At 40.5% G+C, this 24,408-nt stretch overlaps 1 pseudogene; it reads left to right on the top strand.

The window, feature by feature from the left end:
- Positions 1-2,948: 2,948 nt before the first annotated feature.
- On the top strand, positions 2,949-9,547 carry LOC131922284 (nucleolin-like; annotated as a pseudogene).
- The last annotated feature ends 14,861 nt before the right edge of the window (positions 9,548-24,408 follow it).

The raw sequence follows: 24,408 nt of genomic DNA, 5'->3' as shown, positions 1-24,408 counted from the left end.
GCTTTTTTAGAGCAAAGGACACAGTCAATAAGACAAAACGACAGCCTACAGAATGGGAAAAGATCTTCACCAACCCCACATCTGACAGAGGGCTGATCTCCAAAATACGTAAGTAACTCAGAAAGCTAGACTTCAAAACACTGAATGATCCAATTAAAAAATGGGCTACAGAGCTTAACAGAGAATTCTCAACAGAAGAATCTCAAATAGCTGAAAGACATTTAAGGAATTGCTCAACATCCTTAGTCATCAGGAAAATGCAAATCAAAATGACTGTGAGATATCACCTTACACCAGTCAGAATGGCTAAGATCAAAATCACTGAAGAAAGCTTATGCTGGAGAGGCTGTTGAGCAAGGGGAACTCTCCTCCACTATTGGTGGGAATCCAAGCTTGTACAGCCACTTTGGAAATCAATATGGTGCTTTCTTAGAAAATTGGGAATCAATCTCCCCAGGACCCACTCTTGGGCATATACACCCAAGGAATGCTCAATCTTACCACAAGGACACTTGCTCAGCTATGTTCATATCAGCATTATTTGTGATAGCAATAACCTAGAAACAATCTAGATACCCTTCAACTGAAGAATAGATAAATAAAATGTTATACATACACACAATGGAGTACTACTCAGCAGTAAAAAACAATGATATCATGAAATTTGCAAGCAAATGGATGGAACTAGAAAATATCATCCTTAGTGAGGTAACCCAGAATCAGAAGGAAAAACATGGTATGTACTCACTCATAAGTGGATACTAGATGTAGGGCAAGGGATGGCCAGACTGCAGCCCATGGCTCCGGAGAGGCTAGCTGACAGGGAGGGACTATGGGAGGGACACATGTATAGCCCAGCAAAGCAGAAGTAGATGGGATCTGCTTGAGTGGGCTGGGAGTTAGGGGGTGGCAGAGGGCAAGGAATGGGGAGTGAGAACATAGGGAAATGGGAGGGTCGAGCTGGAGTAGTGACAGAGTGAAAGAGTAGGAAAGGAGAGACTGTGATAGATGAAGACATCATGGGAGTGGGAAGAGGTAAGTTTCCAGGGAAGCTCTCAGGAATCCACAGGGATAAAACCACCTTGGACTGCTGGCAGTAATCGAGGGGGTGCCTGGACTGGTCTACTCTGGTGACCAATTTAGTGAATGCCCTGACTGTCATCATAGAGCCTTTATCTAGTGACTGATGGAGGCGGATGAAGGGATCCAGGTCTGGGCTCTAGGCTGAGATCCAGGAATCCAATCGATGGGAGATAGGAGGGATTCCAGGGTGGGGATGTTGAGACCATGATGGGAAGACATGCAGAGATGACCAGACACACTGGTGGAGACTCTTGAACTGTGGACTAGTGGCTGTGGAGCCCCCATAGGACTGGACTAGGCCCTCTGGATTCAGAAGACAGTTGTTTTGCTCAAACTGTTTGGGGGACACCTGAGTGGGGGGATTGGGATCCATCCCTGGTGCATGGGCAGGCTTTTGGGAGCCCAGTGCCTGTTGTGTGGCACCTTGTGCAGCCTTAGTTCGGTGGGGAGGGGCTTGGATCTGCCTTGGCTCGGTGTGCCAGGCTCTGCTGACTCCCTATGGGAGACCTTGATTTGGAGGATGTGGAGATGGGGGTGGCTGGGGAGGGGGGGCTAGAGGGTGGGAGAAGGGAGGAAGTGGGATCTGTGGGTGGTATGTAGGGTAAGTAGAAAATTTCTTAATAAGAAAAAAAATGGGAAAAAAAGTGAAAAAAAAAATACCCTGAAACATCTTTCTGCAGGTGGCAAGAATTTTGCCGAGAATGTCCTGTGTCTTTGAGATGCCACCTTAGGGACAATTACTCCCTGGTGTTAGATATGAGGACATGGTATGGCTGGGAGGAGTCTCAGGAAACTGAATTATACTCACACATTCCAACATTCCTTACAAGACTGAAGTGACAGAAGCTGTAGCTGAGCCATAAATGGCAAAAGGGAATTTTTGAAGTCATGGAAGGTACACTGAAATTACAAAAGTTCTGCCTTCCGTGTCCTTTACATATGTGCCTGTCTCTTTCATGTCCTTTACATATGTGTCTCTGATGGTTTGAATGAGAATGGCCAATTTGGTTCATATATTTGAATGCTTAGACCTCAGTCTGTGGAAACTATCTGGGAAGAATTAGGAGGTGTACCTTAGTGGGGTGTATATCACTGGGGGCAAGTTTTAAGTTTTCCTAGTTTTCTCTCTGTCTTGTGCTTGTGGATCAAGATGTAAGAGATAGGATCTCTAGCCATGCCCCCATGACCCTGCATGTGCTGGCAAGACCCTTAGTCATTTCCGGGGCCATATGTCCTACGTAATCCATGTGCTGTATGGTCATGTAATTTGCGTGCAGCATGATCACGTAATCTATGCAAATGCGTGGTGTAGCTATGTAAGCCCATATGCGCATGTGTGGGTGAATCCATAAAAGGCAGATCCCATGTACCCTCCCCTCTCTTTCCACACATGTCTTCCAAATAGACCTAAGCATGTTCTTTTCTGTCCCTTCTCCTAATAAATTCTTATAGTGGGTTTTGTTGTGCCTCATGACTTTTTCTCATAGGGTAAACAGTGCCACATAAAACTAACAGTAAACCCTCAGTTACTGCAACAGTAGCATGCTTGCCTGCCTGCTGCCATGCTTCCCACCACAGTGGTCGTGGACTTTCTAACCCTCTGCAACCATAAGCCCCAAATTAAACATTTTCTTTTTTTAAAGTTACCTTGGTCATGGAGTTTTGTCATTGCAATAAAAAAAGTAACTATGACAATGCCTTTGACAAATAAAAGCATAAACCTAACAAAAAGGATGTATAATATTAAAAAATTGAAGCATTACGTGAGTTATAATCACATGTGACTCTAGATGATGGGTGGTATCTGGAAACAGGAATAGAGCAAGTGTGAGGAAGGAAAGTCAGCAATTGCAGACATCGGAAACATGCCTCTGCTTGTGTCCATTCACAGGTAACACCCTGAATCCAACTGTGGCTGTTTACTCTTTGGTGCTGTTCACCTTTTTCTAAATATTTCCTGGTACAGAATTTAAAACAATCCCAGGGTGTGAAGAGAAAGAGGTCTTTCTTTATTTCTGGGACCTGTCTCAGCATGGAGGTATATCCATGTTAAGTCCTGGGAACAAGGGAACTTCATAGCCTGGGGCAGACATGCTGGTGAGACCAAAGAGACACCTGCTCCATGTCTGACCTACAGCAACTTGCTGTTGCCTATATACACAGAACAAAGTATTGAACTGTTGAAAAAATAGATACACACACACACACATATGCGCGCGTGCACACGTGTGTGTGTGTGTGTGTGTGTGTGTGTGTGTAGCTTGCTAATTCTGTCAGTGCAATTAACTTTATGCCAGGTCAAAACCTAATAAAATCGACAAACTTATCAAAACATCAGTTAACTTGGGCACCAGAGAGATCGTGGGGTGTATATGAGCTGTGCTGTTAGGGCGTAGGAATGCCCGGACCCTTGTTTCCAGTTATGCGGCACAGAGCAGGCAACTGGCTCTCACAGAGAGACAGATCTCTGGAGAACTAATAGTGCCTTGCTCTGAAAGTGGACTTGAAGGAGACAGGATGTCTATGCACAGGACTGAAGACACAGGCCAACTTCCATCCACTTAACAACCCTAAAATCAAACTGCAATTTGTTTGGCATCACACCCCACAACCAGTGTCAGCCCACAGGCCCAGAACTCTGTGTATGAATGCTGATTGCATCATTCCATCCCAAACTGCTCAACCCCACCCTTTTCTACAGCCCACAGTATGGTAACATTTTGGGGTTTCATGTTTTTGACTAAAACTACTTCAGCCTGTAGCTTCGTCAATATAGTTTAAGAACTTGATATTTACTAAACACTGGCACCAGCTGAGCCGTTAGGGGTGACTCATTGGAAGCTTTTGTTCTCCACTATTTGGCAGTCAGTTGGCAAGATTCAAGCATAAATAAACCCCAGTACACAACACTTTAGCCCAGAAGGGATTTTTCCCCCCCTGTGAAAACTCAGAGCAAACTATTTGGCTGCTTTCAAACTTAAAAATATAGCTTATTGGTTCCAAATGCCGTTTGTAGCAGCATAGCTCTAGGACCACTGGAGTTTGAAAATAATTTACATTTGGCCAGAATTTTGGCCACAAAAGCATCTAATTACATTTTCTATTTTGAATAACAAAATAAAAACCAAAGTATTTTGTTTTAAAAATTTGCACCTGTATAGTGAATTTTCATGAATTTTCCCCACCTTGGTGGAACCTTAAAAAGAGCTTTCAGCCACAGACAATTATCCAACCAACCACAATATTTTACCAAACATTTCAGAAATCAACACATTACATGTATTCAAATGAATGTTTAAGTTTGGGTTAAAATTAATTTGAAATCTTACAGCAACCTTTATTTAGGGCTATTCACAGTAAATGGAACAAATGGTTTCTGTTTCCTTGGAGCTTACCAATGAAGAAGGAATATTTAGAACAAGGATTAAACAAATATAAATTAAGTAGTAAAGAAATGAAGTAATTCAAGTGTGTTTTGGTAACACCAGTCTAAGCTGAGACAGAACATTTGCTTAGTGTGGTGTTCAGTGGGACTCGGTCCCCCTGGTTCCTGATATCCTGCATGTGCTAAATCACCACAGTGGCCAAGAGCCACTGCTTCTACCACACTGATATTTTCCATCTTCAAAGCCCAAACCTACTGCCATAGAAATTAGAGTAAATTATGCCTACCCTATATTCTCTCAATACATTCTTCACCTTCACAGACAAATATGGTCGTTTCCTGTTTTGATGCTAACGCAGCAGCTCTCCATAGCCATTAGCAGAGCGCTGAATCCTCAGTGGGGTGTCAAGACACTTTATAAATGACTCTCAAGGCTTCTTTTAAGTTCCTACCTCACCTCAGTCACAAAGATACAAGCTTTCTCTTTTGTGTCACCCTGGGCTTCTGTGACACACAACACTACACATGTTTAATACAAACGGATGTTAGAAGAGGGAAGGTGGCAGATCGTTTCCAGGGAATAAACCCAAAGATAAATAACAGCTTTGGGAAGAGGTGGGTGATGCCTGAGTATTTCTTACTCAAAGTAACATAGGGAACTTTGACAGGAAAGTCCAGAGTCCATTCTAAAAGGATTGGCTTGGCTTAGAGAGCCCCTCACTTCTAATGAAAGGGAGTGCCAGTAGCTGATATGGAGCCAGAGAAGCTTGGAAAATCTGCACTGTATGTTCATTAACAGACATTTTGAAAAGCCAAGGGAAAGGCCACATCTATGGCAGCAGCACAGGCAGAAGGGCCCACTAAGGAAAAGGTTCTGTTCTCTCAATGCTAGGTACTCTGAGATGCTCTAAGATGATATTTCAAAATACCCCAATGCATTAGCATCTTAGCAGCTTAAACCCTCTGTGGACATCACTATTGGGATTCTCAGAGCAAGAGTCACGGGACTACATGCTGAAATTTGGCCAAAGAACCCTGCAAGATTCTGAGGCAGAAACTCTGAATCAAAATCGTGTAGTACTCAGCAAGTTAACAGCCTGGGGGGTCTGGAGTTCACAGGGAAATTCACAATGAGCAATTTCTAAGCAGTGCGCCCGACAATGAGGTACCAAGCTGAGGAAAGGGGTGACAGTCCCAATGGGTCTCCTGAAGGACCTCCCAGCTGCACCAAGGATTCCAAGACTCCATCTGTCATGCACCACCCACAAACCAGACTACATCTGGAACCCCATCTCTGAAAGGAAGGCTCAGAAGCAAGGTTAGGCCTGAAAATACAAAGAAATTTTCTGGTGGAGATGGGATTGTGGGAGCTGGGAGTAATAACGAGAGCCTCGAAACTGACTTGAGTTCTCAAGCCCAACAACTCACCCAGCTCACTCCTTTACATCTAATCATCCTTTATTTAATGCCCAATGTCGATTTAGCATGCCAGCTGAGTCTTGCTTGTGTTTTTGCCCTATATTTCTTTTTCTTTTTCTTCTCTCTCTCTCTCTCTCTCTATCTATCTATCTATCTATCTATCTATCTATCTATATATATCCTAATATATATATGTATATATATAATTTTAATTTTTACCTTCCAAAAACCATAGACTGGTCTGATGGGAAAAGTCTCTGTGTCTCAGGCTTCTCAGACAGGACGGCTGTTGCACAATCCAATCTCTTTCTTTTTTTAAATTAAAGAACATAATTTTTAGAAAGTTAATTTTTATTGTTTTTAATTCTGTGTATGTGTGTATGTGTATGTGAATACAGATGCCTTCAGAAGCCAAAAATGTCGTGTCCTCCTGGAGCTGGTGGTACAGGTGGTTGCAAACCACTCAATATGGCTGGAATCCTAACTGGGACCTCTGGAAAAAGAAATGTTCTTAACCACTGATCTCTCCTACCCTTTTTGATCATTTTTAAAATTGCTTTCTCATTTTTTTGGCTTTAAAAATATGTTCATATAATATATTTTGGTCATATTCTTTATTCTTTCCCCTCTCCCAGCTCATCTCAGATCCTCCCCACCTCTCTACCTAACTTCATTCTCTCTCCCCTCTCCCTTCTCCTTTCTCTCTCTCCTTCCCTATCTCCCTTAAAAATCTAAACAAGCAAAAAAAATCAAAAAGTCAAATAATGCAAACAAATCAAAAGTAGAAAAAGAAGCACACAAAAAACTAGAGTCCATTTTGTGTTGGCCAACTACATCTAAGCATAGAGCTCACACTAGGCTGTGGTTGATTTATCCAGTGTCACTTCATTGGAGAAAACTGATTTTCCTTCTCCCAGCAAGTATCAGTTGCAAAAGATATTTGGCTAGGAGTGGAATTTGTGCTCGCTTTCCTTTCTCAATGCTGGGATTTTTGTCTAGTTTGAAACTGTATAGATCTGTATGTGCTATTATAGTTCTCATGAGTGCGTGGGTGCTTCAGCCCTGTTGTATGTGTAAGATACTATTTCCTTGGAGTTATCCACTACCTTTGGCCCTTTTAATCTTTCTATCTTCTCTTCCACATAGATCCCTGAGCCTTGAGGGGCAGACTGAGTAGTCCAAAATCTTTCACTCTCTGAATGTTGTCCAGTTGTGGGTCTCTGTGTTAATTACCATCTTCTGCAAGAAGAAGCTTCTCTGATGAGAGTTATGTGATGTGAGAATCTATAGGTATAGCAATATTTCATTAGGAGTCATTTTATTATATGTTTACTATATGTTCATTTAGCAGAACAATAGTAGTAGGCTTTCCTCTGGGCCCATGACCTATCTAGTCTCAGGTTCTTGGCCACTTTAACAGTGTCAGGTGTGGGTTCCATCTTGTTCCATCTTAGATTCCATCAAAAATCTTGGTTGCTCCCATAAAAGTTGCATTACTTTTGCACTAGCACATCTTGAAGATAGGCCACTATTGTAACTCAGAATCAGTATCTGGGTGAGATTGATACTTACTTTTTCCCTTTTGTAGCAAACATAAGCACCTTCCAGCACCATGAGTGAGCAGGGGTAAAGCTTCTAGTTGGGCATCAGCTTGATTTTTTCTATCTTTGATGAGATAAGTAAGTAACATCTTCAGCTATAGAACCTTACCATGAGGCCCCATTGGAGACTGATCAGTAACCTTGGTAATAGCCTGTGAGGTTTGGGTGTGGTATAGATAGAACCCTTTGGCCAATGACTCAACAAGATGCAACCAATTGGCAGAATATGATGTATGTTAGAAGCATTCTTTCCCCTATTACATGGTGACTTGATTTAAATTGCTTTAACATATGTATACATTTTAGAAGCTTCTTAGTAGATTTTCTGAAGTTCTTAGTGTCAGTTATCTCTCCCCATATTCACTCCTTTACCTTGTCCCCTCAATCTCCTCTGAATTAATCCTCCTATTATAGTTTCTCCTGTACCTCTTCATAACACTGTGTTCTATTTCTCCTTTCTTAGAAGGCCCCCTTCCCCCTCCCCCTGTACCTTACTAGCTATGCTTATTATAAATGAAATACACATATCAAAAGCATAGGAGATAACATTTACATATAAAAGAAAACATGCAATATTTGTCTTTCTAGGTCTGGATTACCCTACTCAGGATTATAGTTTCTAGCGCCATCCATTTATCTACATATTTCAGAATTTTCTTAACAGATGAATAATATTTCATTGTGAAAATGTACCACATTTTCATTATCCATTCATCAGTTGATGAACATCTAGGCAATAGAAGACATTATAACAGATACCAAGGAAATTCAGATCTAAAAATCTGTTCCACCACTGTGAGTCTCCTGAAGACCTAGAAAAGGCCCTGGAGCTCACTGGTTTGAAAGTGTTTGGCAATGAAATTAAACTAGAAAAACCAAAAGGAAGAGATAGTAAGAAAGTTCAAGCTGCAAGAATACTTTTAGCAAAAAACCTTTCTTTCAACATCACTGAAGATGAATTAAAAGAAGTAGTTGAAGATGACTTGGAGATCAGATTGGATAGCCAGGATGGGAAGAGTAAAGGGATTGCTTATATTGAACTTAAATCTGAAGCTGATGCAGAGAAAATCTTTGAAGGAAAACAGGGGGCAGAAATTGGTTGGCGATCACTGGGAAGAAAGGACAAAGGCTGGAAAGAATAGCACCTGGAGTGGTGAATCAAAAACCCTGGTTTTAAGTAACCTTTTTCCTACAGTGTAACAGAAAAACTCTTCAGGAAGTAATTGAGAAAGCAACTTTTACTAACGTGCCCCAGAATCTACCTGACAAATCCAAAGGGTTTGCATTTACGGAATTTGCTTCATTTGAAGATGCTAAAGAAGCTTTAAACTCCTGTAATAAAATGGAAATTGAGGGCCAAACAATCAGTTTGGAGTTACAAGGACCCAGGGGATTACCTAATGCAAGAAGTCAGCCTTGCCGGGCGGTGGTGGCGCACGCCTTTAATCCCAGCACTCGGGAGGCAGAGGCAGGCGGATCTCTGTGAGTTCGAGGCCAGCCTGGGCTACCAAGTGAGTTCCAGGAAAGGCGCAAAGCTACACAGAGAAACCCTGTCTCGAAAAACCAAAAAAAAAAAAAAAAAAAAAAAAAGAAGTCAGCCTTCCAAAACTCTGTTTGTCAGAGGTCTGTCTGAGGATACCACTGAAGAGACACTAAAAGAATCCTTTGAGGGCTCTGTTCGTGCAAGAATAGTCACTGATTGGGAAACTGGTTCCTCTAAAGGGTTTGGTTTTGTAGACTTCAATAGTGAGGAAGATGCCACAGCTGCCAAAGAGGCCATGGAAGATGGAGAAATGACGGGAACAAAGTTACCTTGGACTGGGCCAAACCTAAGGGTGAAGGTGGCTTTGGTGGCCCAGGTGGAGGCAGAGGAGGTTTCAGGGGCTGAGGGGGTGGCAGAGGAGGAAGAGGTGCATTTGACAGCAGAGGCTGTGGAGGCTTTGGGGGTCCAGGAGGCTTCTGAGGTAGCAGAGGAGGGGGGGGGGACTTCAAGCCACAAGGACAGGTGACTGGAAGTTTGAATAGTTCCTTCCAGGCCAATCTTTCCCAATTAATTTAAATAAAGGACTCTGGGGTTTTACACTGTTACCTGTTAAATGACAGAACCTTTTAAGGACATTTCAAGAGATTTTTTTTTCCTACAATGTTTTTTGTCTTGCATTGGGGGTTATAAAAGAATGTTTATCATGCTTTTTACTTCAGTGACTTTAGGACAAATTAAAAGTCCTAAACTCTGAAAAAAATATGTTCTACCAAACTATAAAAACTAAAAGAAATGGATAAGATTTTTTATAAATACAACCTACCAAAGTCAATTCAAGATGAAATAAACAATTCATACAGATCTACGGCCTCTAGTGAAGGAGAAGCAGTAATTAAAATCTTCTAACTAAAGAAGTCCAGGGATAGTTGGACAAAATTCTACCAGCACAAAATTCTACCAGACCTTCAAAAAAAGAAGTAATACCACTAACTCCTCAAATTATTCTGCAAAACAGAACCTGAAGGAACATTTCCTTATTATTTTAATGAAGCCAGTATTACCCATATACCAAAAATTATACAAAGACTCAACAATAAAAAAAGATTATAGGCTAATATTCCTGATAAACATAGATGTAAAAATTCTTGATAAAATACTTGCAAACCAAGTTCAAGAATGAATCAAAATTACCCACCATGATAAGGTTTGCTTTATCCCTGAGATGCAGGGATGGTTCAATATTTATAAATCAATAAATGTAATCCACTACATAAACAGATTAAAAGACAAAACCCACAGGATATAGAAAAGGCCTTTGGTAAAACCCACTACCCTTTCATGATAAAACCCTGGAGAGATTAGGGATACAAGGGACATACCATAACATAATAAAGCCAATTTATAGCAGCCCACAGTCCACATGGTAGAGAAAAACTCAAATAATTTCCAGTGAAATTAGTATGTGACAAGGTTGTCCATTCTTTCCATATCCAATATAGTACCTGAAGTATTTTTTTAAATAAATACCATTCTTATTTATTTATTTATTTATTTATTTATTTATTTATTTATTTTTTGTTTTGTTTTCAGAGATAGGGTTTCTGTTGGTTAATTTGCGGTGCTCTTACCCTGCAAGGAAATGTCACGAAACACTAACAAGAGTTTTGTTAAGATAAGAGTGAGAGACAGGTGTGCACAGGCCTGTGGAAAGACACATGAGTGAAGTGGGGCCAGGAATCATGGTGCCGGCTTACAAAGGCTGGGCCGTGCCTGCGCACATAGGCCCATGTGCCTATTCCACGCATGCACATAGATCACATGGTTGCGCTGCGTGCTTTACACAACCATATAAAACCACAGGGTCCTGGTCATGCAAGACGTTTTTGACCTGGAAATGACTAGGCAGAAGTGACTAGGTCCCGCTGGGCATGTGTGACCATGTCCAACCATGGGGGCATGTTGTGAATCCATATCATCCCAGACTCTTGTTTTCTTTTCTTTTTTTTTTTTTAAAGAAAAAATGGTGGGTGAGTGGGTATGGGGCATTGTTTCTCTCAAAGACTGCTTCTGGCTGAATGGTGGGCATCGGTTGGCTCTTGGGGAAATGGGGAGGGTAGCTTCTGAAGTCCTAGGATGATGGTGGGAGTCCTGGGATGAAGTTCTGTCATCCCTTGTTCTGCAGCTGTCCATCCTTCATGGTGTGGCTGGGAACCTTTTGTCTGACAAGATACTGGTGACATAGAAAAAGCTTAGAGAGAAAAGAATCATTAGTATTTTATTTTTTGGAGCTGACATTTATCTGAGGTAGATCTAGCCTGTCCAGATGGAGGCATGTTAAGAAGTGGCTGTGAGAGAATTAATGATTATTATGATGTTTTAGTACTCTGCTTAATTTTTTTTTACCTGAGACAAGCTTTATTAGAGGTAGTTTATTTAAGGCACTTTTTCCCTTCATTAGTTTAGCATTCAGGAAGCACAGGTGATCAGTTGTTTGAGTATTTAACAATGATAGACTGTTACATTATATTTTTTCCTTACCGCCTGGATATTTTTGATGGTCCTTTTGCCTCCGGCTCTGTGTGGCCCTAGTTGGAAAAGGAAAGGGTGACACCTTATTCCTCTGGAATTGTTGACAAGGCAGTGGATCCTGATGTCCTCTGGAGCTTGAGAGAAAAAGGCCCTGTTCTTGTCACTGTATATGAAGAGAGATTTTTCTGGGATGAAGGTGAGATAAAAGGTTTTAGATGAGACAGGTGGACCCAGTGAGGAAAGCCCTCGAGTTTAGCAGCTGTAGGAGTCATAAGAATTACCTTGAAGGGTCCCTGCCATTTAGGGGAAAGGGGTGAAGGGCACTGGCCTGGAGGGAAAAGAAGAACCTGATCCCTGATGTGGATTGGAGATGGGCAAGGATTGTCACATGGCTGAGGTAAGGAATGGTCTGCAAAGCTCCATAGGATAGACCTTAGGTGACATAGCAGGAGAGTTAACAGGCTATCTGGAATAATTGGAGGGTTGGATAGAAGACCTGGTGTTAGAACTGGCCTTCCACACATTAGTTCAAATGGAGAAATTGAAAGAGGCTTTTTAGGAAGAGCCCTGAGCCTGAGGAGAGCTAGAGGCGATAATCTTACCCAGTTGAGGTGAAGTTCCTGTGACATTTTAGTAAGAATAGTTTTTAAAGACCGGTTGGTACACTCCACCTTTCCTGAGGATTGAGGATGGTATGGGATATGAAAATGCCAAGGAATGTTAAGAGCCTTAGCTAGTGTCTGCCTCTTTGTCCCATGGCTGTAGCCAAGAGAAAGATAAAAAATTTAAATAACGCTTTTCGGAGAGCTCTCTTGGCTGAAGAGGATCGCTGAAGCAGGAAGGTATAAAAGTTACAGTTACGATCTTGCCCCGGACTTCCCTTCTGGAGCACAGGTGAGTGCCCTGGCTCTGCCCGGACCCCATCCCTGGGCACCAGCCATTCCGGGGAAGACCTGCTCAACTTGGCCCTAGGTTCTGGCCACTGGGCAGGTTCCCTTCTAGCCCCACCGGGAAGGATCCCCTTCTCCAAGACCCCCGGCAGACCCTGCAATCTCCACGCCCTGCCCCCATGCCCATCCGCCCAAGACCCCAGCCACTTCCTGAGACTTAGAGGTGGGCTCCCAGCTCCCATCCTGTCCCAGACTTCCCTTCTGGACAAGAGTGCCAATCCTGCCCTGGACTTCCCTTCTGGACAAGAGTGCCCAATCTGCCCTAGACTTCCTGTCTGGACAAGAGCTCCCATCCTGCCCCGGACTTCCCTTCTGGACAAGAGCTCCCATCCTGCCCCGGACTTCCCATTTGCACAAGAGAGCTCCCATCTGGAGAAGAGAAAGAGACTTCGTGGATCTGTCAGTTCTGTCTGAACCAAGTGTGCTGATAAGACCAAGAATGAACCACAAGGAGAAGGGCAGACATCAAGGCAGAAATACATACAACAAAATGAATAGCAATACAGCATTACCAGAACCTAGCCCTCCTCCAACACCTAGACCTGAACATCAAAAATTTGAAGAAGCAGAAGAAAACAGCCTTATGAATGACATCATGAAGAAGGTAGAGGCTTGTGTAGAGGAAAAGACAAAAAATGGGAAGAATGCTGTAAACAACTAGAAGAAAGGGCAAACAAATTAGAAGAAATCAATAAAGTCCTGGAAGAAAACAATAAAGTACTGAAAGAAAATCAAGAAAAAGCAATGAAACAAATGAAGGAAACAGTCCAAGACCTGAAAAGGGAAATAGAAAAAATGAAGAAGATGCAAATAGAGGGAATGCTGGAAATAGAAAATCTGAGTAAACGATTGGGAACTTCAGATGCAAGTATAACCAACAGAATGCAAGAGATGGAAGAGAGGATCTCTGGCATTGAAGATACAGTAGAAGAAATAGATTCATCAGTCAAAGAAAACACTAAAGCCAACAAAGTCATGAACCAAAATGTCCAAGAAATTTGGGACACCATGAAAAGACCAAACCTATGAATAATAGGGGTAGAAGAAGGAGAAGAATACCAACTCAAGGGCACAGAAAATATATTCAACAAGATCATAGAAGAAAACTTTCCCAACTTAAAGAAGGAAATGCCTATGAAGATACAAGAAGCCTATAGAACACCAAACAGACTAGACCCCCCAAAAAAGTCCCTTTGCCACATAATAATTAAACAACTAAACATACAGAATAAAGAAAGAATATTAAGAGCAGCAAAGGAAAAAGACCAAGTGACTTATAAAGGCAAACCCATCAGAATAACACCCAGTTTCTCAATGGAGACTGAAAGCCAGAAGGACCTGGACAGATGTAATGCAGACACTAAGAGACCATGGATGTCAGCCTAGACTAATATACCCAGCAAAACTTTCAATCATCATAGACAGAGTGAACAAGACATTCCAAGACAAAGCCAGATTTAAACAATACTTATCCACAAATCCAGCCCTACAGAAAGCACTAGAAGGAAAATTCCAACTTAAGGAAGTCAGATACACCCTTGAAAACACAGACAATAGATAAAGCCACAGCAGTAAACCCCAAAGAAGAGAAGTACACACACATCACAAAAAATAACATGAATGAACAATCACTGGTCATTAATATCCCTCAATATTAATGGACTTAATTCACCTATAAAAAGACATAGGCTTACAGAATGGATACAAAATCAGGACCCATCTTTCTGCTGCATACAAGAAACACATCTCAAATTCAAAGATAGACACTACCTAAAAATAAAAGGCTGGGAAAAGACTTTCCAATCAAACGGTCTTAAGAAACAAGTGGGTGTAGCCATCCTGATATCCAGAAATATAGACTTCAAACTAAAATCAATCAAAAGAGATCAGGAAGGCCATTACATACTCATCACAGAAAAGATCCACCAAGATGAAGTTTCAATTCTGAACATTTATGCCCCAAACACAAGGGTACCCACATATGTAAAAGAAACATTACTAAAGCTTAAATCACATATAAAACCCCACACATTAATAGTGGGAGACCTCAACACCCCACTTTTACCACTGGACAGATCTCCCAAATAGAAACTTAACAGAGAAATAAAGGACTTAACTGATGTCATGACTCAAATGGACTTAATCGATATCTACAGAACATTCCATCCTAACTAAAAAGAATATACCTTCTTCTCAGCACCCCATGGAACCTTCTCTAAAACAAACCACATACTTGGCCACAAAACAAATCTCAACAGATACAAAACAATTGGAATAACCTCCTGTGTTCTATCAGACCACCATGGTCTAAAGTTGGATTTCAACAACAACAAAAACTACAGAAAACCTACAGTCTCATGGAAACTGAATAATACTCAACTGAATCACCAATGGGTTAAGAAAGAAATAAAGAAAGAAATTAAAGACTTCCTAGAGATCAATGAAAATGAAGATACCACATATCCAAACCTATGGGACACTATGAAAGCAGTACTAAGAGGGAAATTCATAGCAATAAATGCCCACATAAATAAGTTGGAGAAATCTCACACTAGTGACTTAACAGCACACCTGAAAGCTCTAGAACAAGAAGAAGCAAAGTCTCCCAGGAAAAATAGACACCAGGAAATTATCAAAGTGAGAGCTGAAATCAATAAAATAGAAACAAAGAGAACAATACAAAAAATTAATGAAACAAAGAGTTGGTTCTTTGAGAAAATCAACAAGATAGACAAGCCCTTATCCAAATTAACCAAAAGACAGAGAGAGAGAGAGCATCCAAATCAACAAAATCAGAAATGATAAGGAGGACATAACAACAGACATTGAGGAAATCAAGAGAATCATCAGGTCATACTTCAAAAACCTGTACTCCACAAAACTGGAAAACCTAAAAGAAATGGATAACTTTCTGGATAGGTACCACATACCTAAGTTAAATCAAGACCAGATAAACTATTTAAATAGTCCAATAACCCCTAAAGAAATAGAAACAGTCATTAAAATTCTCCCAACCAAAAAAAGCCCAGGACCAGATGGTTTCAACACAGAATTCTACCAGATCTTCAAAGAAGAGTTAATACCAATATTCTCTAAATTGTTCCACACAATAGAAACAGAAGGAACATTACCAAACTCCTTCTATGAGGCTACAATTACCCTGATTCATAAAACAAACAAGGATACAACAAAGAAAGAGAACTACAGACCGATCTCCCTCATGAACATTGATGCAAATATACTCAATGAAATACTGGCAAACAGACTCCAAGAACACATTAAAACAATTATCCACCATGATCAAGTAGGATTCATCCCAGGGATGCAAGGATGGTTCAACATACAAAAGTCCGTCAATGTAATACACCATATAAACAAACTCAAAGAAAAAAACCACATGATCATCTCACTAAATGCAGAAAAGGCATTTGACAAAATCTAACACCCCTTCATGATAAAGGTCTTGGAGCAATCAGGAATACAGGGAACATACCTAGTCATAATAAAGGCAATTTACAGAAAGCCAACAGACAACATCAAATTAAATGGAGAGAAACTCAAAGCAATTCCACTAAAATCAAGAACAAGACAAGGCTGTTTGCTCTCCCCATACTTATTCAATATAGTACTTGAAGTTCTAGCCAGAGCAATAAGACAACATAAGGAGATTAAGGGGATACAAATTGGAAAGGAAGAAGTCAAGCTTTCCCTATTTGCAGATGACATGATAGTATACTTGAACGACCCCAAAGATTCCACCAAGGAATTGATAAAATCTTATAAACACCTTCAGCAACATAGCAGGATACAAGATCAACTCAAAAAAATCAGTACCCCTCCTATATACAATGGACAAACAGGCTGAGAAGGAAATCAGAGATACATCACCCTTTACAATAGCCACAAATGACATAAAATACCTTGGAGTAACACTAACCAAGCAAGTGAAAGACCTATATGACAAGAACTTTAAGTCCCTGAAAAAAGAAATTGAAGAAGATGTCAGAAAATGGAAATCACCCATGCTCATGGATAGGCAGGACTAATATAGTAAAAATGGCAATCTTACCAAAAGCAATCTACAGATTCAATGCAATCCCCATCAAAATCCCAACACAATTCTTCACAGACCTGGAAAAAATAATACTCAACTTCATATGGAAAAACAAAAAACCCAGGATAGCCAAAAGAATCCTGTACAATAACACAACCTCTAGAGGCATCACAATCCCTGACTTCAAGCTCTACTATAGAGCTACAGTAATAAAAACAGCTTGGTACTGGCATAAAAACCGACATGTGGACCAATGGAATCGAATTGAAGACCCTGACATTAATCCACACACCTATGAACATATAATTTTTGACAAAAGCCAAAAGTGCACAATGGAAAAGAGAAAGCATCTTCAACAAATGGTGCTGGCAAAACTGGATATCAACATGTAGAAGGCTGCATATAGATCCATATCTATCACTGTACACAAAACTTAAGTCCAAGTGGATCAAGGACCTCAACATAAATCCAGCTACTCTGAACCTGCTAGAAGAGAAATTAGGAAGTAGTCTTGAATGCATTGGCATAGGAGATCACTTCCTAAATATAACACCAGTAGCACAGACACTGAGAGAAACAATCAATCAATGGGACCTCATGAAACTGAGAAGCTTTTGTAGAGCAAAGATATGGTCAACAAGGCAAAGCAACAGCCTACAGAATGGGAAAAGTTCTTCACCAACCCCACATCTGACAGAGGACTGATATCCAGAATACATAAAGAACTCTAGAAATTAGACATCAAAATGCCCAACAGTCCCATAAAGAAATGGGCTATAGAACTAAACAGAGAATTGTCAACAGAGGAAACTCAAATGGCTGAAAGACATTTAAGGAATTGCTCAACATCTCTAATCATCAGGGAAATGCAAATCAAAACAACTCTGAGATACCACCTTATGCCTGTCAGAATGGCTAAGATCAAAAACACTGAAAACACCTTATGCTGGAGAGGATATGGAGCTAGGGGAACTCTCCTCCACTGCTGGTGGGAATGCAAGCTTGTACAACCACTTTGGAAGTCAATATGGCGCTTTCTTAGAAAATTGGGAATCCATCTCCCCCAAGATCCAGCTACACCACTCTTGGGCATATACCCAAGGAATGCTCAACCACACCACAAGGGCACTTGCTCAGCTATGTTCATATCAGCATTGTTTGTAATAGCCAGAACATGGAAACAACCTAGATGCCCTTCAACTGAAGAATGGATAAACAAAATGTGGTACATATACAATGGAATACTACTCAGCAGAGAAAAACAATGACATCATTAGGTTTGCAGGCAAATGGATGGATCTAGAAAAAATCATCCTGAGTGAGGTAACCCAGACTCAGAAAGACAAACATGGTATGTACTCACTCATAGGAGGGTACTAGATGTGAAACAAGGATGACTAGACTGCTACTCACATCACCAGGGAGGCTACCTGGAAAACAGTACCCCAAGAAAGACACAGGGATTGCCCAATGACAGAGAAATGGAAGAGATCTACATGAACAGCCTGGACATGAGTGGGGGTAATGAAGGGCGAGGGTCGAGGGAAAGAGAGCTTGGGGGAGCAGGACATCCCAGCTGGATCAAGAACAGAGAGGGAGAAAAAGGAATAGGAGACCATGGTAAATGAAGACCACATGAGAATAGGAAGAAGCAAAGTGCTAGAGAGGCCCACAGAAATCCACAAAGATACCCCCACAACAGACTGCTGGCAATGGTCAAGAGACAGCCCGAACTGACCTACTCTGGTGATGGGATGGCCAAACACCCTAATTGTCGTTCTAGAAACCCCATCCAATGACTGAGGGAACTGGATGCAGAGATCCATGGCTAGGCCCCGGGTGGATCTCTGGGAGTCCAATTAGCGAGAATGAGGAGGGTTTATATGAGCGAGAATTGTTGAGACCAAGGTTGGATAAAGCACAGACAAATAGCCAAACAAATGGAAACACATGAACTATGTACCGATGGCTGAGGGGTCACCAACTGGATCAGGCCCTCTGAATGGGTGAGACAGCTGATTGGCTTGATCTGTTTGGGAGGCATCCAAGCAGTGGGACCAGGTCCTGTGCTCATTGCATGAGTTGGCTGTTTCAAACCTGGGGCCTATGCAGGATTGCTTGGCTCGGCCTGGGAGGAGGGGACTGGACCTACCTGGACTGAGTCTACCAGGTTGATCTCAGTCCGCGGGGAAGGCTTTGCCCTGGAGGAGATGGGAATGGGGGGTGGGCTGGGGGAAGGTGAGGGGGAGAACAGGGGAATCCGTGGCTGATATGTAGAACTGAATTGTATTGCAAAATTAAAAAAAAAAATTACGGTTACATCTAAAGATGGCATTGTAACATCACCCAGAAATATTTTTGAAGTCGTCTCAATAGTTTTTCAAATATACAGCTTTATCATCAAGTAATTAGGGATTCCCAGGTATCCACTTTTAAACTGACTATTACTTAAGTATTTGTGGCTGGAGAATATTTGAATAATTCTACCTCTGTTAAATATATTGTCTTTTTATGATATAACAAAGATGTATTTGGTATGTCTTATGAACATGAAAAGAATGTGTTTTCAGTTACTTACAATGTAGTAAAATTGTTGATTACACCAACTAGAAGATAGCATTTTCAAGCTTTTTATTTATTGTCAATTACATAACAATGAGTATTTATTGTCTAGATTATAACTAAGAATCTATTTTCCCATCCTTTCTTTCAAGCTTATCCAGTTTGGCCTAGAGTTCAGAGATTTGCCTGGCCCTGCCTCCAGAGTGTTCTGATATGATTTTAATCTGTTGTTTTATGTACTTTTGTAATTGTTATATCTTCCCCGTAAGCAGATTTCACATCATTTGAAATTTTTCTATTCATGGAAATATATTTTATTCATATGTATAATTTACTATATAATTGTAGAACCACTATAAATTTTTTTCACAGTTTGTGTTTACCTAGAATGTCCTGACAATTAGAGATTAGCTTGCTAGGAAAACATAGCATGTGTATTCTTCAGAATTTCCTGGGCCATCAGAGAGAATCTGTCGTTATGTTTTTAAACAACAGCAATAAAGCATTTCACAGACCTCCAAAGTCAGACATAGCACTGAAGATGACGATGTAGTACAATAAAAAAGTGTCACTGAACACTTAGACACGGAACTCAGATTGTTGAAACTGGATGTCACCTGAAAGCCTGTTTCCTGCCATCTAGCTTTTGTGGCTTCAGAATACTATGCAAGCTGCCAGTGGTGGAAAGCAATTAAACTGTCCAACCCATCTGCAACACCCATAAACTACAACAATTACCAGCATGGCAAGATATGCACAAAAGCTTAATAAGTGACACTCACATGTCTTTGACAACCAACAACAGTCTAATTGGACTTAAGGCCAACTCAGCAGGAGAAAAATAATGCCTAGTACTAAAAACCCAGACAGCTGCCTTGGGCTAACAAGGTTGTGGACCTTAGAAAAGAATCTCCTACTGCTGCTTTGCTAGACCAGAATAATTCATTACTACATTTGAAATCTTGTCTTTATACTCATAGGTAACTGTAGCTACTACTTCTCCTTAAAGAAGCCTCTTTTACAGCAAATGGAGTCCATCTCAGAAAAACTTGAACCACATACCAAGAGAGGGAGCCCATGCCTGACACTGCCTGGGTGGCCAGGAAACAGAGAGTGGGTAGCTCTACATAGGGTAGAACCAAACATGGCTGGCAAATTAAAAAATAATCCATGAAATGGTTCCAAATCATATGCTACTATACTCATAAATCACCGCCTTTTCCAGTCGTCATCAGAGAGGCTTCCTCTGACAGCAAATGGGAGTGGATACAGTGACCTACAGCCAGATATTATGCAGAGAGAAAGAGAGAGAGAGAGAGAGAGAGAGAGAGAGAGAGAGAGAGAGAGAGAGAGAGTATAATTGGAGGTCTTCATTGCGTCCCTCTCCTTGGAGATCAGTGAAACAAGCAGAAGAAGGGGAGAAAAGACTGTAGTAGTCAGAGGGGATAGAGGTCACTAGGAAAACATGGCCCACCAAATCAACTAAGCAGGACTCACAGAGACTGAAGTGGGAAGCACAAGGGGCCTGTATAGGTCCTCTGTGTATATATGATGTCTATTAACTTGGTGTTTTTGTGAGACTCCTGACAGTGGGAGTGGGTATATCTCTGACTCTTTTGCCTGCTCCTGAGACTCTTTTCCTCCTATTAGGTTGCCTTGCCCAGCCTCGATATGAGGGCTTTTGCCTTGTCTTATTGTATCTTGTATTTGTTGTGTTTGGATGTTGTCTCTTGGAGGTCTACTCTTTCCTGAAGAGGAAATGTGGGGGCGGGGTGGATCTAGAGGAGATTGTAGATGAGAATGAGCTAGGAAAAGTGGAGGGAGGCAAAACTGTGGTTGGGATGTATTTGTATGGAGAGGAGGATGTATTTTCAATTTAAAAAATAAACTGCTTTTTTAATGAAAAAAAATTAAAATAACAAACTGAGATCATACTCCAATCTCGGGCATCCCCAAGGAGTGAAGAAAGATCTATGAATCAGCTCAAGTTAGCCATCCTCTTCATCAAGGGATGCTAAGGGCTGCAGCTGTGCTGCAGGTGGTCCACGGTGAACCTGAGACAGCATTGATCCCCTCATCAGGAGCGAAAATGTGCCTGCCGTTGCCAGTGCAGTCCAAGGACACCCCCCCGGGGTGTCCGATGCAAAGAATATAGCTCAGACTACAGCCGAATGGTGGACTCACTGTGGTGAAGAATCATGGCAGTAGCAGTAGAGGTAATTGCGTGGGGGTCCAGTGGAGGCGAGCTCATTCATGGTCTCACAGTCTCGTGGTCTGGCTGGCTCGTGGTCTCACTGGACGGGGGGAGGAGGTGCCAAGTGGCAGCAGGTCCTCATTGATCTATCTGAGTCACAGCACCAGATGTCGGTTAAGCGGTAGTGCTTGTGGCTGGACGCAGCCCACGGTGGCCATGTCAACACATGTTGTGGTGGCAGAAGAATCACGAGCCATGGTAATCTTGAAAGGTAATCATGGTTACCTTTCAAGAGCTTTATTGGGAGAGAGAGGGAGAAAGAGAGAGAGAAAGAGAGAGAGAGAGAGAGAGAGAGAGAGAGAGAGAGAGAGAGAGAGAGAGAGAGAGAGAGAGAGAGAATACAGAAGGGGAGAGAGTACGGAAAGAGAGGGCACAGAGAGGGCATGCCTGCTTTTTAGGCTGGAACACCATCGCAGTCTAGTGACGTAATAAGAACATAATCCTTACAGTTTCTCTGTGTCGCTTTGGACCCTGTCCTTGAACTTGCTCTGTAGACCAGGCTGGCCTTGAATTCACAGAGATCCACCTGCCTCTGCCTCCTGAGTGCTGGGATTACCGTTTGGCCCATACTTGACATTTTAGCTAAAGCAATAAGACAAATTAAGGAGATCAAGAGGATATACATAAGAAAGGAAGAAGTCAAAGTATCCTTATTTGCATTATGTGATTTTATATGTGAAAGACCCTAAAGACTCTACCAGCAAACTTCTACAGTTGATAAACACCTTCAGCAAAGTTGCAGGATACAAAATTAACACATGAAACCCAGTAACTTTCCTATACACAAATGACAAATACACTGAGAAAGAAATCAGAAAAACAACACCTTTCACAATAGTTTCAAAAAATAAAATAATATGTCTTAGAATAACTCTCGAATCAAGGGAGTGAAGTATTTATACAATAAAACCTTGAAAACATTGAAAAAAGAAATTTAAGAAGATATCAAAAGATGAAAACACTTCCCATGCTCATGAAGTAGTAAGAGTAATATTGTTAAAATAGCCATTCTACCAAAAGCAATCTACAGATTCAACACAATCTCCATCAAAATTCCAATGCAATTCTTCACTGAAATTGAACAATAATCTTAAACTTCATTTGGAGAAACAAAAAAACTCAGTATAACTAAAACAATGCTGAATAATGAAAGAATCATTGAGGTATCACTGTCCCAGATTTCAAGTTGTATTACAGAGCTGTAGTAATAAAACCAGATTGGTATTGGTATAAAAACAGACATGTTAATCATTGGAATAGAATTGAAGAACTGATAATGTCACATATGCATGGACTCATAATTTTTGATAAAGAAGCCAAAAGTACACACTGGAAAGAAGGAAACATTTTCAACAAATGGTGCTGGTCAAAGTTACCATTTTGTCTTTTCTCTTTTCAATATATTTTCAGCCTAAACTTCTTCATTCGTTCTCACCTTTTTGTACCTGCCAGTCATTTTATTTTTATTCCCTCCTCAACTTTCTACCAACACAATATTAATTAGTCTTACTCGATTTCATTTTTCCTTTTCACTAGAAAATACATTACCATCACTTCTCTGTTACTTTCTAAAGTGATTGGCACTTAAGAGATAATTGTTAATATCTGACTATTATTGTAGTTTCTTTCATAGTGAGTCTTCCCACTATCAAAGAAGCTCTTGTTGCAGAGAGTATCTTGTTCTCAGGGGAGTACTAAGGATTGACCCCAGGTTCCTGAAAGTTAGTCCTACTGAGGAAAATTGCACATCAACTCTACTGTAACCTAGCCCCTCTTGAACATTATAAACATTTTTCTGAAGGAATAAAAGTGACTTAAAACTGTTTAAAAATCAACCAATTATCATACTTCAGATGTACAAATCCCACCACAAAATTGAAGAAACATAAATATTGACACCAGTGAAAGTTAATTATATTAAATTCTGTAAAAAGAATTCAAAAATGTTTATAAACATGTTCAATAAAATTGAAGAAAACACAAATAAACTTCTGAATGAATTCCAAGAGAACACAAACAGTTAAAGAAATGAGGAAGTCAATACAGGATATTAAAGTAGAATTCAATAAAGGGGAACACTGGAGAAAAAACAAACTAAAATACTGGAAATAAATATTCAATAAGTTAAATGAATGGATCATGAAGAGGGCATAGTATTATGGATGGAAGACAAAGGAGAGGAATCAATTGTATGAATGGATCTGTGAGATCTATGAGACATTATGAAAAGATGAAACCTATGAAGCATGGCTGAGAATAGAAGAATTTCCTGTCAAAGGCATAAAAATATTCAACAAAATCAGAATAGAAAATTTCCCAAATAAAAGTTATTTAGAAATCAAATGGGCAAGACCATAAGAGTAATTCTACACTTTATAATTAAAACAATAAATTTATAACATGGTGAAAACATATTGACATTTTCTCAAGAAAGAAATACCAAGTAGCATGTAAAGGCATAAGAATAATAGTTGGCTTCTCAGCAAAAATGTTCAAAGCCAGAAGGGCTCTAATGATGTATTTCAAGTTCCAAAGGAGCATAACTGCCAACACAGACTACTGTACACTATTTGTCATAATTGAAGGAATAATATAGATCTATAGAAGTTTTAAAAGGAATCCTGCAGACTGATGAGAAAGATAAGCACATCGATGAGGCTACACAAAAGAACAAATTATACTAGAACAGTATTCAAGCAAATGAGAAATAGAAAAACAAACACAACAACATCAACAAAATCCTGAGAATTAGTCTATACTTTTCAGTAATTCTGAATTATAATGGCCTCCATTCCACCAAATCAAAAGACACAGACTAGCAAGTCAAATTAAAATACAGAGTACATACACTTCTTTCCTCTAAGAAATATATATCACCATTAAAGACAGATGATACCTTAGGGTGAAAGAATGGCAAAAATATTTCATGGCACTATTCTGATACATAACAAAACAGACTTCAAAACTAGTTAGAAGAGATCTTTGAAAACTCTACATAGTCATTAAGGGAGCTATTCATCAGGAAGACATTATAAATCTAACCATATATACATCAACATTGGTGTGACCAATTTCACAAAACAAATGC

Source organism: Peromyscus eremicus, chromosome 12 (assembly GCF_949786415.1).
Source record: "Peromyscus eremicus chromosome 12, PerEre_H2_v1, whole genome shotgun sequence".
Classification (NCBI taxonomy): Eukaryota; Metazoa; Chordata; class Mammalia; order Rodentia; family Cricetidae; genus Peromyscus; species Peromyscus eremicus.
Note: the sequence above shows the minus strand (reverse complement) of the source record. Positions and strands in the feature narration are given on the sequence as shown.